Source organism: Lissotriton vulgaris, chromosome 1_1 (genome assembly GCF_964263255.1).
Source record: "Lissotriton vulgaris chromosome 1_1, aLisVul1.2, whole genome shotgun sequence".
Taxonomy (NCBI): domain Eukaryota; kingdom Metazoa; phylum Chordata; class Amphibia; order Caudata; family Salamandridae; genus Lissotriton; species Lissotriton vulgaris.
In genome coordinates, this window is record NC_141685.1 from 26,161,308 (window position 1) to 26,178,839 (window position 17,532).

The following is a 17,532-nucleotide window of genomic DNA, read 5'->3' on the forward strand; positions in this document are numbered from 1 at the left end:
CCTAGGTTTTAGTTTCTTGGGGCCTTCAATCGAGATATTTCTGGTTGATAACCAGACGAGATCCTCTACTTTATAGGGTGGTGCTGGTGTTCTGTGTTTATCGACTGATAAGTTGACCTTTTGTTTATTTTTGGCTAAACTATGCTTGGCTTGTTCTTGAAATTCTCGCAATTCTGTTAATCGTTCGGTCACAGCAGGCATAAATCTGGAAGGATGGCAGGAATAGATCGTGGATGTAAGCCAGTTATAAAAAAGAAAGGGGAGCAGCGTAAAGCTGCATGATAGCTATTGTTGTATGAAAACTCTGCCAATGGTAGGACCTCATCCCAATGAGCCGATATAATAGAGGTTAGGCACCGTAGACTTTGTTCAAGGTATTGATTAACTTTTTCTTTCTGTCTGGCCATCAGGCTGTGGGTGAAAAGCAGAGGATAATGCTATTTAAATACCTAAATGTTTGCACAACTGACTCCAGAATTTTGAAAACTAATTGAGGGCCTGTTGGACTTGGCCCTTCTGGCAGGTTCACCCCTAAACTTTTTGCTTTTTAAAGGTGGATTGGAGGTAGTGATGTTTGGTTTCTGCGCACTTTCACTGTGTCCCAGTGGAAAGTGCGTGCGCACTCTGAGTGCATGGAGTAAGGTTAGCCTGCCCTCCCATAGGAATGCATGGGGAATGTCTGTGTCCCTGGTAGTTCCTGATGTGTGAGGCGTGCATTCTCGAGTTTGGTATGTCCGAACTCGTGTGATTGAATGCTTCGCAATGATGTATGTGGCATGAGTGTGTCTTGTGCGGAAGCGCCCCTTCTAGGAGTTGGCATATCAGTGTAAAATATGCCTGGCGTGTGATTGGCTGGAGCTGGCTGGTGAGCCTGGCTCCAGGAAGGCTGGATGGGTCTGCCCGGTGGTGAGTGCTGAGATTAGCATGCTGATGTGAGGGGAGGAGTGCACCTGTGTCCTGAATGAGGCTGGGTTTTCCCCACACAATGCTGGCTCCGCCCCCTGTGGTGCGTCTAATGACCCTAGCCCTGCCAGTGAATAAAGGCTGGTTGGGCCCATCGAGGGTGCTCCAAAACCAGCTGCGACTGGTTTCTCCCCCACCCTGCACCCAAAGACAAAGGAATGTGGTGTATAAAAATGGGCTGTGTCCCCATACAATTTGTTCTCTTCCAGGATCCTGCCTGAGGGGGCTGCTGCTGTTGCTGGGCCAGAGGACCGCCACTTGGACTGTCTCCCTGCCTAGAGCCCCAGTGAGCTGGCTCTGGGCCCAGCCTTGCCCCCCCTGCCTGCCTCCAGACCCTGCTGGAGCTTTGCTTGTCCCTTCTAGCGCTTGGGAGCGCTGTACTTTGACCCCTGGCGCCTGGGAGCGCTTTGCCTTTAAAGCGCTTGATTCTTGCTGCTAGCGCCTGGAAGCGCGCTATTTCACTGGTATTTATTTTTATTTATTTATTTGCAGGTTTGTACCGCGCTGGCTTCGACTCCCAGGGGAGTATCTCCGCACCTTTGACTTCTACCACATAGGTTTATGGGAAGAGCTAAATTAGCAGCTTTCTAATGATTGAACAAGAATGTTTTCAGCATTTTTCTAAAAGGAGGGCGTTCCGTACATAGCCTGAGAGTTTTTGGGAGACTGTTCCAAAGGGAAGGTCCTGCTACTTAAAGAGCTTTGCTTCCGTGTCTGGCCTTCTTTGCTCTAGGTACACAGAGAAGGCCTTGTTCACTCGACCTGAGTGACCGAGAGGGTATATAGTGGACAAATTTAGTGGAGAGGTATGCAGGACCCATTCCGTTGAGGCTTTTATTTATGGTGCAGCATACCTTGAACTTGGCCCTCTGTTTGACAGATAACCAGTGTAGTTTTGTCAGTAGAGGTTTGGAAGGCGTGCGAGGAGGGGCGTTCAGGACCAAGCTGGCAGCTGTGTTCTGGACCACCTGAAGTCTTGTCATGACTCCCTCGTTGGCAGATAGTAGTAGGCCATTGCAATAGTCTAGTCGACTCGTGACTAGAGCTCCCCCAGCGCTCCCCCAAGCGCTGGGGGGGCGCTTGGGTTATTGAGCCGGTGCCCACCCGGCGTTTGACCCGACCAGAGAATGCCAAGCGGCTGCCCACGCTGCAAAATTGCTGTGTTCGTGCTCCTTTGTTGACCCCTGACGGGTGCCCACGCCGCCAGGGACCTTGCCGGCATAAATATTTATTTATTTAGAGGGAGCCTACCCCTCGTGTCTCCCCGCAGTCACCGCCGCGGCCCATGGGCCGGAGAGCACCGAAACTGGAAGTCAGGCGGAACGTGCGGGACAACCGGAAGTCGACGGGAGCCCACCCCGCGCTCCGGTACAAGGAAGTGCTACGAGAGAAGTCCGGTGAAGAGGGAGAGCGGCGCCTGCCTTCACGGGGCTCCCTGGACTGAGGGAGAGCCCCGGAGTGCCGCAAGAAGGCTGAAGGAGGAGCCCAGCAGAGAAGAACCCGCCCGCCGCCTTTAGCAGTACCCGGGCCGAAGGAGCGGGACCGGGAGACCAGGAGGGCGCTGCCCTCGCCGAAGAGCCGTGCAGAGGGGACGCCGCCTCCAGAGACTGGTGAGTGGGGCCGGGGTTCCTGTCCAAGGAGGGGACGTCGGGGCACACTGCCGGTGCCCGCCCCCTCCCAGTGGTACCCTTCTCACCTTTGGCGCACCCTTGCTCATTGAAGACCCGTGGGGGCCCAGGCACATCCCTAGAGCAGCCCCAAAGGCAGCGGGCTGCTCCTACGTTGCGGGGGTAATTTGTTTAGAGCCCACGAGGCTCGTGAGGCATATTTCTGACGAGCCCTGAAGAGGCTCCCCAGTTGTCCGCGAGTCCCCCGAGCGGGACTCCCAAGAGGAGCACAGTTCTTTAGAGCCCCAGAGAAGCTCAATGGGGCATATTTGATTTACGAGCCTGAGAGGCTCAGAGTGCCAGTCTGCTTGTTCAGAGCCCAGCGAGGCTCTTTAGGGACACGAGCTTAGTTGGTTAGAGCCCCGAGGCTCCCACGCTCTGTTTTTGCCCCATTGTGTTCTTGAGCCTGCGAGGCTCCAACGTGTTGGCCCTCATGATCTACACAGCTGCCCATCACTTTGTGGGCAGCTGCAACGTTTAGGCCCCTGCTTTGGGACACAGGGTGTCCTAGCCCCAACAAGGCCAGAGGGCCTAGGGACAGTCACAGGTGGTGACTTATGTGAGTTGGCGCAATTGTTCTTTAATACACCGCTGTATGTGTTGTTTAATGCATCAAGTGTTTTTCTTCCCTGCACCTCTGAATGATTTTTTATGCGTCATGTGCCTTGTTCTTACACCGCTGAATGTAGGTTCTGCATCATGTGTTTTCCTCCCCTACACCGCTGAATGTATAGTGATGCATCATGTGTAATGTGCCTATACCCCTACAGGTATTGTGATACTTAGGTGGTTGTTCTTACTAGTACAGGTGGTGCTAGTGAGGTCCTAGTTCCCTGAGTGACCTGTTCCTAAGGTGGTTAGGATTGCGTAGGTGGTACTTAACCTTTACCAGTAATTACTGGTTGTGTGCATTTATGTTCTATTTTGTGCTACAGTGATCTATATTCTATGTTCTAAGTGTTAATTCTTCCTAGTGCTTAGTTCTAAAAGTGCTGATTCCTGACAGTGGTCCATGTGGCCCTGTCTTGTACATATCCCCTGTAAATTCTGCCCGTGCCTGTTGGCACATTGTAAAGTGTGTGTTTTATCTAATGTGTTTTGATATAATACAAAGGCTATTTTCATATATAACCTTGTGTGAAGTTTCCTTTGTGGTGGTCCTTGGGTGTTGTTGCTGGGGTGCGTACGCAAATACTTAACTCACATCGCCTCCAAGTTTAGCCTTGCTGCTCACGCCACGTTACCTAGAGGGTGAGCAGGGGTTATCTTTACGTGTAACTCCCTTGCCCTGACTTAGGAGTGGTGGTCTCTGACTGACTTTGGTGCAAGCCCTGGCCAGCCAGGGATCCCATTTCTAACAGGGCCCCTGTCGGAAATTATTTTACTGGGAAGGCCATGTGGTTTTACAATATGGTTTATGAATACTTCACTAAATTCTGTAGCTGTTGGTAGTTTCAGTAAGGGAATAAAGTACCCCATTTTAGACAAAAGATCCACAACTACTAAAATTGCAGAGAAGTTATGGGATTTAGGCAAATCTGTGATGAAGTCCAAACTGATAGTATGCCAGGGAAGCGGAGGTATGGGCAATGGTTGTAGAAGACCTTTAGGGGATGAATGGGAAGACTTTGTTGTGCACACACTTGGCAGGCTTTTATATATTGTTGGACGTCCTGTCTAATACTTTTCCACCAGAAATGCCGCTGACATAACTCTAAAGTTTTATTGACCCCTGGATGTCCTGCTGTACTAACATCATGATTCCAGTGTAATATTTGTTGTCGCAAGTTTTCTTGAGGGATAAACAGTTTATCCTTGTGGAAGAAGTAACTCATGTATGGTGTTTTGTTTCTGAGCTAGCCATTGCAGTTCATTTAACGTCTGAACACTCAATTTAACTTGGTCTAAAAAGGTGTCCGCTCATGTGACTGCCACTATTGTTTCAGAAGGAATGATACTTTGTGAATTCTTTGTTTCGCTAACATCCTTTTCACAAACTAATCTAGACAAAGTGTCAGACAGGAGTTGCTTTTGTCCAGGGCAGTATGTTATGATAAAATCGAACTCACTAAAAAAAGTAACCAGCGCATCTGTCTGGGAGTGAGTGCCTTAACTGTGGTAAAAAAGTGGAGATTTTAATGGTCTGAAAATATGGTAATTGTATGCTTTGCACCCAATAAACGGTGTCTCCATTCAAGAAAGACTGCTTTAATTGCCAACAACTTGCGTTCTGCAAATGTATAATTCTGTTCAGCTGGTAACAGTTTGCGCGAGTAGAAGGCAATTGGGTGTAAATGTCCAGTTGCTGCATCTTTTTGCAATAATCCGCCTCCCAATGTAGTTTGGGAAACGTGAGCCTCGACAAAGAATGATTTATCAGGGTCTGGGTGAATCAAAATAGGTACTGATGTAAAAGCTTGCTTCAATTTAAAAAAAGCTTTTTCAGCGTCTGGGTTCCATTGAAATTTCTGGCCCTTTCGAAGTAATTGAGTAATAGGTGTCACTATCTCAGAAAATGCAGATATGAAGCGCCTATAAGAATTGGCACAACCTAGTACTCGCTGTGTGTCTTTTACAGCAGAGAGAGAGGGCCAATTTAAAATTGCTTCACGCTTTTTTGGGTCCATGATTATTCCTTCGGGAGAAAGCCAATAACCTAAAAATTCGACCTTCTTTGTGTTAAATATACACTTTTCAAGTTCCACATACAAAGAATTGTCTCTTAATCTTTGTAGAACTGAGCGAACATGTGTAGTATGCTCTTCCTCAGTCTTGGAGAAGGCCAGTATGTCATCAATATATACGATGACACAGACATCAAGTAAATCATGTAGGACTTCATTGATGAAATACTAAAATGCTGCCGGGGCATTACAGAGACCGAATGGCATTACTGTATATTCGAATTGACCATATTTCGTGCGAAAGGTGGTCTTCCATTCGTCTCCCTCCTTAATACGAAGAAAGTGATATGCACCCCGTAAATCCTATTTAGTATAAATACTTGATCCTTTGATTTGATTTAGCAAGACTGAGCTAAGAGGTAATGGATAACGATTGTAAATCGTTGCCTTGTTAACTGCGCAGTAATCTATGCACGCCCTCAGATCACCAGATTTTTTAGCTACAAAGAAAAGTGGTGAAGAGACTGGTGACGTAGAGTGTCTTATAAAACCAATCTCTAACAGTTTGTTTAAGTATGTTCTCTAATATTGGTTTTCAGGCTCAGTTAAGGCGTATATCCTACTTTGTTCCAACTTTCTTCTAGCGCCGCCGTCACTTCCACTCCCCGTCCCCAGTGTCCAGCAATGGGCTGTCCCGGCCTGAGTCCAGTGAATGGAGCACTCCTTCCGACCCCGCCGCCTCCTCCAAGGGGGATATGCAGTCCCAGGCCCCCTGTCCGGACAGTACCACTAGCCGCCGTCCGAGAGTCACCAGATTCAGATGTCAGCCTCTGCCACTCCACAGGAACGTATGGGCGAGAGGGGGTGGAGGGGGGGTGAGGAGGCAGGATCGCCAAGCCTATTAATGGTGGCCCCCCTATTGGTAATTACCTAGGGACATTATTGCTCCTGAGGCGGAAGCCGGGAGCTAGCTTTGAGTTGCTGACTTTTAAAATTGTATTGCCTTGATTTTAAAACTGATTTTAAAACTGTACACATTTGTCACTGTTAATTGCACTAGACATCAGACCCCTTCTCGAGTGTATATGTAATCGACCTACCTCGCGCCTCGCTATTTCAGGGACTTCTCAGCTCCTACAGAGCCGAGTTGGGCATTGTGTTCCCGGGACCCACAGGGGCCGATTCACTGTAGCGGCCATCTTGAGGGAGGACGAGGTTGCCGCGCTAGTTGTTGCGAGGCAGGGCCGGTGACGCTGCGCTGAAGCGCATATATTGAGCGGAATAGTGCAGCCTGGTAAGACCTAGGGACATTATTGCTCCTGAGGCGGAAGCCGGGAGCTAGCTTTGAGTTGCTGACTTTTAAAATTGTATTGCCTTGATTTTAAAACTCATTTTAAAACTGTACACATTTGTCACTGTTAATTGCACTAGACATCAGACCCCTTCTCGAGTGTATATGTAATCGACCTACCTCGCGCCTCGCTATTTCAGGGACTTCTCAGCTCCTACAGAGCCGAGTTGGGCATTGTGTTCCCGGGGCCCACAGGGGCCGATTCACTGTAGCGGCCATCTTGAGGGAGGACGAGGTTGCCGCGCTAGTTGTTGCAAGGCAGGGTCGGTGACGCTGCGCTGAAGCGCATATATTGAGCGGAATAGTGTAGCCTGGTAAGACCTAGGGACATTATTGCTCCTGAGGCGGAAGCCGGGAGCTAGCTTTGAGTTGCTGACTTTTAAAATTGTATTGCCTTGATTTTAAAACTGATTTTAAAACTGTACACATTTGTCACTGTTAATTGCACTAGACATCAGACCCCTTCTCGAGTGTATATGTAATCGACCTACCTCGCGCCTCGCTATTTCAGGGACTTCTCAGCTCCTACAGAGCCGAGTTGGGCATTGTGTTCCCGGGACCCACAGGGGCCGATTCAATGTAGCGGCCATCTTGAGGGAGGACGAGGCTGCCGCGCTAGTTGTTGCGAGGCAGGGCCGGTGACGCTGCGCTGAAGCGCATATATTGAAACGGTCTCTCTACGCGCTAGCGTACGCGTTAGCGGACGCGCCATACCGCGCCAAAGGAGCGCCTAAGGAGAGCCCGTCTGTGCCCGTCCGTGCCAGGACGGGCTAGGACGGGGCTAGGGGCTAGATCCATGGATCCTGTTCCTCATACCAGCGTCTGTTACAGTGGAGAAATGCTAAGGGCATTTAGAGGAGGAGGTTGTGGTTTTTTGTCCCTATTGCAAGCCTCGAAAACCCAGGAGCGGCAATACAGATAGCTTTTCTCTTGCCCTGCTTAATTGTCGATCTCTTCCGAGGCATGCAACAGAAATCAACTTGCTCCTAGAGGAACGTGATCTCGACGTACTTTTTTTAACTGAGACCTGGCTGACTGATGGCTCAGACCCCCACATAGTGCAGGCGCTACCACCTAACTACTCCATTGCTAGACAGGATCGCTTGTCGGGACGAGGAGGAGGTGTGGCGATTATTCATAAAAACTATTTTAGGTGTAGAACCTCGGAGAGTCCACTTATGGAGTGTGAGAGTCTTGGTTTCTCTATATCCTTTTCGCCCACTTGCACCTTTTTAGGGATCCTGGTTTACAGACCCCCAGGCGACTACCATGATTTTTGTAACAATCTTCTAGATAAGATCTCTCTTTCCATCAGCAGTGCCCCTAATTTTTCCATCTTGGGCGACTTTAAAATTCACCTGGATGAAGTCAGTGCTGTGTCATCGCAATGTCTGTTGGACACCCTGAGAGTGGTGCACCCGGAGCAAATCGTGGCCAGCCCCACTCACGTAGGTGGGCACCGACTAGATCACTTTTTCACTAATCTTGGAAACATTGTGTGCGGTCAGCCTTGTTTTGTACCTTGGTCAGACCATGCACTACTGTCCTTTAAGTGGTCCCCAGTAACACAGACCCACAATGCTTCCATTTTAAAGAAAGTTAGTCGAGTATGGTCTAGATTACCAGCTGAAAACTGGGAGGCAGCCCTGAGGAGTTGCCCGCCCGTCCCCCACGAGGACCCGGTTGTAGCTAACGAAGCCTTTGATCAGTGGATCAATTCCACTCTAGACCCTATCCTGCCAAAAAAAAGAGCTACGGCATAGAGAGGGTCCTAATAAACAACCATGGTACTCTGGGGAACTTAAGGAGCATAAACAACTGTGTAAACGTGCGGAAAGGAAGTGGAGAAAGAACTATGCAGCTGCTGCGAAAAACGAATATAGGTCATCCCTGAGATCCTACAAAAAGTTACTAAAAACCACACAAGCCGCATACTATCAGAGTAAAATTTCGGAAGCAGCGAATGCCCCAGGGAAATTTTTAAAATCTTTCAATCCCTGGTCACCACCCCCAGGACTATTAGTCCTGCTCTGAACCCACAGAAACATTGCGAGGAACTAGCTGTCTTTTTCGCGTCCAAGGTAACTAACATCTATTCCAACTTTTCGGCAATGGCAGATACTCCTGATAATAGTGAGAGTGGAAAAGAGTGGGACCTGGAAGCAGACCCAAATCCATCTGGAGGTCTCAAAGTCTTCCCGCCATTGGATCTGGCTGGAGTAGATAGTCTCCTTGGCAATCTTAAATCAGGCTCCCCGTTAGATGCTGCTCCCCCGGCAGTCCTTAAACAGGTATCAGGGACAGTATGCCCAGTGATAATGCAGGTCATTAACGCGTCTCTGGCCTCGGGTGTAGTGCCCCCCAACTGGTAGAAGGCTAAGGTCAGAGCCCTGCTGAAAAAACCCAGCTTGGACCCTGAAGACCTGGCCAATTACAGGCCTATTGCCTTACTACCAGCCATCAGCAAAATAGCTGAAAAACATGTGAACCAGGCTCTTTCTTCCTTTATTGAATCCACTGACAGATTACACTCCACTCAGACAGGATTCAGAGCAAAACAAGGAACAGAGACAGCTCTGGTGGCGGTAGTGGAGGCAGCTAGGGGTATAGTGGATGCAGGAGGCTGTGCTGCTGTGGTCCTGTTGGACCTCAGCGCAGCCTTCGATACTGTGAACCACTCTCTCTTGCTGCATCGGCTGCATCTCACAGGGGTCTCTGGATTGGCTATCAAATGGCTCCATTCTTTTCTATCAGACAGATGCTTCTCCGTCTTTGAGGGAGAGGTGTCATCCAGCCAGCTGCAATTGAATCACGGCGTTCCCCAGGGATCATCCCTCAGCCCTACTTTGTTTAATATTTACATGAGACCTTTGGCTGAGGTGGTTCTGCCCTGGGAAATTCAACTTGTTACCTACGCCGATGACACGCAGCTGGTAGTGTCTTTGGTGAGGGACGACGCTTTAGATCAGGGGATCAATAATCTGACCCCGTGTCTCACCAAGGTCCTGGAATGGATGACCTCCTCCTTTTTAAAGTTAAATGGGGCCAAAACGGACATTATGCTTCTGGGTTACAAAGCCCCAATTAACCTGGACCCTTGGTGGCCGCACTGCCTAGGACCCCCTCCGGTACCTAAGACCCAAATAAAAAGCCTGGGGATCTGGTTAGACTCCTCGCTAGGATTTCACTACCAGGCGAAGAAGGTAGCCGCGACCTGCTATGGACTGCTGAGAGTCTTAAAAAAAGTTTTAGATCTCCTGCCATTTGAAGCTAGACGATTGCTGGTCCAGTCGCTGATCTTGTCGCGGCTGGATTATGCAAATGCTGTCTATATGGGGGCCCCAGTCGGCACCATAAAAATTCTGCAATCTGTACACAATTGTGCAGCTCGGCTGCTTATGAAAATACCCAAAAGATGCTCAGCGAAGGCCGCACTTCAATCTCTCCATTGGCTACCCATCCAGGGAAGGATTATATTTAAAACCCTGTGCTTGGCGCATAAGTCCATCCATAATGCTGGCCCGTCCATTCTTGATCCCCTGTTTCGTCGCCATCTATCAGTGAGATCTCTGAGATCTAACCAGCGGAACTTGCTGGTAGCGCCCAGGGTGAAGTTGGCTCGGATGGGTGGCCGGCGGCTCTCTGTACATGCAGCCAAAGAATGGAACATACTCCCAGATGACATCAGGCACGAGCCTAACCATCTTGCTTTCAGGAAGCGATTAAAGACACTCTTGTTCTAATAGTGTCTTTCTATGTCCTCTGGTCTCACAGCGCTGGGATGCTCGAGAGTAGCCATGCACTATACAAGAGGGTATTCATTCATTCATTATTGAGACTCCCCACGTCTTCCACAGCCGTCCCAGGGGCCAGTGGGGTGCCCCCCGTAATCCACCAACTGCCGGTTCACAAGTACCTCTCCAGCACAGGGCTAGCTCCGCACACCACTGCCCTCCGTGCCTCCACAAACTCCAGTCCCCAGCCTCTCGCCTTTCTCACCTCAGTCCGCAGGGCAGGCACCCCCGAGCTGCGCAGGCAATGGATGTCTCCCCCTCGCAGTGCACTCTTCACGAAGTTCCCTCAGTCTGGGCCTCTTAAATCACTGTCCAGTGCAGAACAGAACACACAAGAATGGCAGAGGGGGGGAGAGCTGGCCTCCTCTGATGTCTCCGTCGGCTTGGCGTCCATGCCTCCCACACACACCGCCCGCCTCCGGGGAGCCTCCAGCCGTCTCCGATGTCAGGGGCTCGCCCGCCGCACCGTAGCTCACTGCGGGGGCCGACAGGGTGTTCACAGCTGCCGGGACCTGGTACACCACTCCCGGCCCTCAGAGCCTTCACAGGCCGCACCATTCAGGATCGGCCCGCCCTCAGGCACAGCAGGCCCCACATGCGGCGGCAGATTCACGCCTGCCACGGCTCTTCCGGTTGCCCCACCAGTTCTCCGGGACCAGCGCAGAGTCCCGTCAGTGCATCATTCGGCCATCGTTGCCTCCCCCGGTCAACAGGGACAGTCCAGATCGGCTGCAAAGTGCCCGGTCGTACTCCGTACCTCCGGCCGGTCCCGGGCTGCCCTCAGCACAGCAGGGGTGCCATCTTGGGTTCCATATCGCAGTCTTCAGTCCAGGCGCCTCCGTCACTATAAACAGGCCTCCAAGTGACTCGCTCACCACTTTCAGCTGTCGGGGGGAGCAGGGATCCCCACAGAAGGTAAAGTTCACGTTTTCGAGACCTCAGGCCGCCATATACTCGTCGGATCGGTGAAAGTGGCCAGGAGCTAGGCCGGCACACGTTTCACTCAGCCATGCTGCTGGCCACGCCCCTCCCCAGTGTGGAATTCTTCCTGGAGGACCTCATCCTAAACCATGTGCGCCCAAAACGGATGTCAAACTTTTTCACCCTTGAATGGGCACACAGAGCCCCGATCCCAAAAGCGAGACCAGTAGCACCTCCCCAAAAAATAATCGCCAAGATCCTTAATGATAGGGACAGGGACTTGATAATGCAAACGGCAAGAACTCATGGAGACCTTAAATACGAGAATGCAACAATCTGCTTTTTTCCCAATTTACACTCCTTCAAAAGTTGCATCCCAGCTTTGAGGCAGTGAAGAAAGAGCTGCGAGCCAAGGATATAAAATACATGATATTCTACCCGGCGCAGCTGCAAATAATGGCAAAGGGGAAGTCTTGGCACTTCTGCACGCCGGAAGAGGCCTGAGAGTGGCTGTAAGGATGGCGAGTAGTGAAGCAGAAGACTGCAGAAGTCGAGGACCAGCGGAGGCCCCCGTGCTTGTGGGAAGCAGAAAGAGAGGCGAGAACCGGTCTGGTGGAGAATGGCGTTGAGTGACTACGTGGGAAACAAGACTGGCTATAGGATGCGTCGCATGCCAAAGATTCCGAACAGGGTGCAGCAAGGAATTGACTTCACTCCAGTGGCCTTGCGGTTGGTGGGTTGGTGGGGGGAGCAACGAAATATAGATGACAATGGGAAGAGATATTTTAACCAAAATACTGTGCAATTGCCTTTGGCGCCGAAGGCGTGTCAAAGGCAAGCCCGTCTGCGGCCGTACGGGGAATGGGGCCAGAACCCCTGGCCAATGTACAGTGAAAATACAATATGGTAGGGCGGATCTGTTGGCTCTTTGCCCCATTATGGACAGTGCTTGCAGACACAGCATGTCGGCTACTCAAGCTACCGCATGTCATTACTGTTCTTTTAGCTGGAGTTCGGACCACATAAGGCAGGCAAGAAGAGGGTCTCTCTGTGGTGGCCTATTGAATTGCAGATCCCTTAGTAAACACAAAATTGAAATTTCGGATTTGCTCGCGGACACTAAGCTTGACCTCTTGTTTCTTACTGAGACCTGGTTGGACGACAATTCCGATTCAGATATTATAGAGGCACTCCCCCCTGGTTATACTATAACTAGAATTGATAGAGCAGTAGGCAGAGGAGGAAGGATAGCGGTAATTTGTAGATCTTCCCTTGAATGCAGCTTGGAACCTGTCATAGTATCTGATAGTGAGGCTGGCTCCTTTCCATTGAAGATAAACCCTAATCTTACAGTGCAAGGGTTTTTGTTCTGCAGACACCCGGGTTCCCGTACACGCTTTCTGCCTAGTCTGCTGCAGGGCATTGCTCACTTAGCCTTAAGACATGATAAGCTCCTGGTTTTGGGTGACCTGAATCTCCATTTGGAAGACCTTATGAATAAGGAGGCATCCGATTTACGCCAGGATCTGCAGTCACTTCATCTAGGTTTGAAATCGTCCTCCCCGACTCATCAGCACGGATACCTACTCGACCCGGTGTCTACCTCTCTCCCTGTTCTCTGGTCGGACCACTTTCTGGTATCTTTTGTGATTAGGATGCTAGAGATCGAAAGTCAGGAGGTAGCTAGGAGCAACCACCCGTGTAGGAAGTGGAAAAACTTTGTACTGGAAGATTTTAATAGAGGGCTGGTCGTAGGTGGCCCTCCGGGTGGTTCTGATAGTGAAACCGCCTGTGTGAATTTCGGGAGGCGCATAATTAACGCCCTTAACAAGGTGGCACCACTGCTCTCGAGCAAAGCTAGGGGCAGAGGGCATAAAAATGCACCCTGGTTTACCCCTGCTTTACATCGCGTAACGTCTGGAGAGGCAGTGGAGAAAAGGATTTCGGCACCAGGATAGATTGATATACAGGGAGGAACAGAGGAAATACCAAGGTCTGTTAAGACGGGCTAAAGCCACCCATTACAAGGCCAAAATCGGAATGGCGGAGAATTCCCAAAATAACTCTTTCAAATATATAAAGAAATCTCCTCCCTGGCTGCTACGGCTGTGCCAAGTAGGGGTTTTGTTGAGGAGTGCATTCAGGTTGCAAATTACTTCTCGGAGAAGGTGAAGGACATCTACTCATCCTTCTCAGGGACTGTAATGAGAGGTGCTGATTTTGTAGAACAGATGGGAGAAATTAAGACAGGGCTGAGTTTGAACAACCTCACGGTTTCCCTCTCCTGAGACCCTAAGGAGTATCTGTCTTAGTGTTAAATCTGGATCACCAAGAGATCCTGCTCCACCTAAGGTGATGGGGAGAGTTTGGATACTCTTGAGCCGTTCATTAGGCATGTGCTACACGTTTCATTCAGTCTACACACGCTGCCAGGAAACTGGAAACAAGCCATTGTTCTCCCAGTCATGAAGAAGCCGAACGTCAGTTAAGGCACATTAGAAAACTTGCGTCCCATCTCGCTTTTTCCATTCTTGACAAGGTCCAGAGTAACGGAGAGCTGTCCACCAGGAGGGGTTTACAGATGAGAGGAGTGACCGCAGTGGGGGATGGTCCAGAGTAATGGAGCCCTGTCCACCAGGAGGGGTTTACAGATGAGAGGAGTGACCGCAGTGGGGGATGGTCCAGAGTAACGGAGCCCTGTCCACCAGGAGGGGTTTACAGATGAGAGGAGTGACCGCAGTGGGGCCTGGTCCAAAGCAACGGAGCGCTGTCCACCAGGAGGGGTTTACAGATGAGAGGAGCGACCGCAATGGGGCTTGGTCCAGAGTAAGGGAGCGCTGTCCATCAGGGGGTTTACAGATGACAGGAGTGACCGCAGTGTGGCCTGGTCCAGAGTAATGGAGCGCTCTCCACCAGGAGGAGTTTACAGATGAGAGGAGTAACCGCAGTGGAGCATGGTCCAGAGTAACGGAGCGCTGTCCACCAGGATGGGGTTTACAGATGAGAGGAGTAACCGCAGTGGAGCATGGTCCAGAGTAACGGAGCGCTGTCCACCAGGAGGGGTTTACAGATGAGAGGAGTGACCGCAGTGGGGCAACAAAGGCGGTCTGTGCTAGTATCTCAATGAACAGACAATGGTAAAGTACAAAGTATCATTGTGAACAATTTTCTATTTGTAGGGTACATATGATGCTACTATGTCGACGGCGTTTCGATGCCTACACACAGATACATGGCATCATCTTCAGGACAAAGAATTAATTTGTTTGTCTTGAAAGCATAACAGTTTTTTGGGGCCTATAAGCATACATACAGTTATATTGGGGAAACAAAAAAAGGGAGACAAAACATAAACATTGGTCAATAACAAAAAGACGAAAAGACTAGGCATGTATATAAATCTGACCAGTGATCATCTGTGGCATTGTGAACTGTTTGTGGCAGTTATTCATCTTTTAGGAATAGTAATTTTGTGAATTGTAACGTGGTGGCGTGACAGGCTTTTGTTTCCATGCAGCCTATTGTGAATTGTTTATGACAGTGGGGACAACATTTAAAATCCGACACAGTGACGGAACTGTGGGGGGCGACGCATGAGATTAAAAAACATTCAATGAGCTCAGAGTTGGACCATGCAAAGTTTAAAAACGGGTGGCGAGCGGTGTAAGCGGCGAAGTGTTGGTAACCGGCGGTTACGTGTAAAGAGTTTTACATGCGGTTTAGAGGCGAAAGGAGTTTGTGAATTATCGTTTAGCTCTACGTGATCAATTTTAAAAGGAAAGTAGCGCGAGCATACAGATCGTGATTTACCAATATTGTGGTCCACAAAGTAGTCTGTTAAGCAGTACCTATGCTTTTGGAATCAAAGCAAGTAAGGAAATTGAAGGGTTTAGGAGCACAATAGTATCCTGCCAAAAAAGCGGGAAAATAAAAGAGTGAGTATAAACATATTGATGGACCAGTGAGAAGGTGATGAAAAGCTCAAAAAATAAAATAATTACCAAACCAGGGCAAGGGAGCCTCTAAATACGAGACCGGACCAATCGTGTCTCACTAAGAAGGAAGAAAGTAGATTTATATGAGTTATGGTCCTCATGGGGTATGGAACAGCCGATTAGAGCATTCTGCAGGTACTTACTTCCTGGTTTGGCTGCTCCTTGTCTATGTAGGATACAAAATGGCGGGAATCGCTGTCGTGATCGTGCCTGAGGGCTAGATATAGGGGAATTCAGAAATGGAAGAGGGACTAGTCGTGGTGAGTATGGCAGCCATGCTGGAAAGGTGTGGGAGTGTTTAGAGATAGGTAAAGGACTAATCGCAGTGAAACTGGCGGCCATGCTGGAATGGTGTGGGAGTGAGGAGAAGAGGTTATATATAAAACCATGTGCAATAAACATTTACATATTTACATGAATTGTTTAAGAAACATCGCGAAACCTAGGAGGAAGTCAGGTATGTATTACAGGGTGACTGATCACAGTAGAGATGTCCAATCTTCGAGACGATTGAGGCCTGTATGGATACTGTTGGTGCGCAGTATCCAGTGAAGTTCCTCCTTGTTCAGTAACTGAGTTACGTCCGCTCCTCTGGGTGGTGGTTTTACCATGGTGATGATTGTCCATGTCAGATCATTTTCAGTGTGTCCTTTTTCTTTGAAATGTTCGACAAGAGGGGCATTTGGAGTATGGCACCGGATCCTACTACGGTGTTGTCCGATGCGTAGCTTGACCTTCTGGCTGGTTTGTCCAACATATATCATCTTGCAGGGGCAAAAAATGGCATACACCACATTGATGGAGTTACAATTAGTGAAGTGTTTTCTTTCAAAGGAAATAGTGCCAAAAGTAAATGTTTTTCCCTCAATAGTGAAGTCACACACTATGCAACTACCACATTTTGCATGACCCGTTAGGGCAGGTAACCCCCATGCATCATTGATGGTTGTTTTCAAATTAGGCTGAGGTAGGGAAGCTCTTACCAAATGATCTTTTACATTTTTTGCTCTCTTGAATGCAAAGATAGGGTGCTCAAGATTCAGTAGTCCGGCATTTAATACAGGCCAGTGTTTCAAGATGCTTTTCTTTATGGCATTAGAGGCTGGGGTAAAAGTGGTTACACACACTAGTCTGTCTTGGTTTTTCTTTGGTTTTGGTTCTAGCAGACTCTCTCTGGGGCAGTACCAAGCCCTTTTTAAAGAACGCCTTACTAGTTTTCGAGGGTATCCCCTGTTTCTGAGTTTTATGCTGAGAGTTTTTGCCTCGGAGAAATAGTCTTCTTTGAAATAACAGTTTCTTCGAATACGAAGGAATTGTGAAAATGGGAGTGAATCTCTGAGTGCTCGGGGATGGTGACTGCTATAATTCAGCAAGGTGTTTCGTTCAGTTGGTTTTCTGTGGAGGCTGGTGGTAAGGCGTCCTTCTGTATGTTTAATTTCTAAATCTAGAAATGGAATTGAGTCTTTATTCTGGGATAGTGTGTATTTCAAGCCATTACTGTTATTGTTAAGCCAATGTAGTAGGTGTGGTAATGCTTCCGGTGAATCGTTCCAAATCATAAATATATCGTCTATATATCGTTTCCACAGGGCAATGCCACTGTGGAAAGGATTAGATTCTGTCAGTATACAAGAGGTCTCAAGATGATCCATGTAGAGAGTCGCTAGGTTGGGGGCAAAAATAGCCCCCATAGATGTTCCACGTACCTGGCCATAAAATTGACCCTCAAAAAGAAAAAAGTTTTTTGTTAAACAGATCTCCAGAAGTTGGCTATTTTTGATGTCAATGTTGATGTTTTTGATATCAATGATGCATGGGGGTTACCTGCCCTAACGGGTCATGCAAAATGTGGTAGTTGCATAGTGTGTGACTTCACTATTGAGGGAAAAACATTTACTTTTGGCACTATTTCCTTTGAAAGAAAACACTTCACTAATTGTAACTCCATCAATGTGGTGTATGCCATTTTTTGCCCCTGCAAGATGATATATGTTGGACAAACCAGCCAGAAGGTCAAGCTACGCATCGGACAACACCGTAGTAGGATCCGGTGCCATACTCCAAATGCCCCTCTTGTCGAACATTTCAAAGAAAAAGGACACACTGAAAATGATCTGACATGGACAATCATCACCATGGTAAAACCACCACCCAGAGGAGCGGACGTAACTCAGTTACTGAACAAGGAGGAACTTCACTGGATACTGCGCACCAACA

General features: G+C 48.9%; 1 protein-coding gene across 1 annotated transcript in view; it reads left to right on the forward strand.

Moving 5' to 3' along the window:
* Nucleotides 1–17,532, forward strand: part of LOC147737028 (uncharacterized) — a 63,157-nt gene that overhangs the window by 17,203 nt on the left and 28,422 nt on the right. The gene's annotated exons all lie outside the window — the stretch shown is intronic.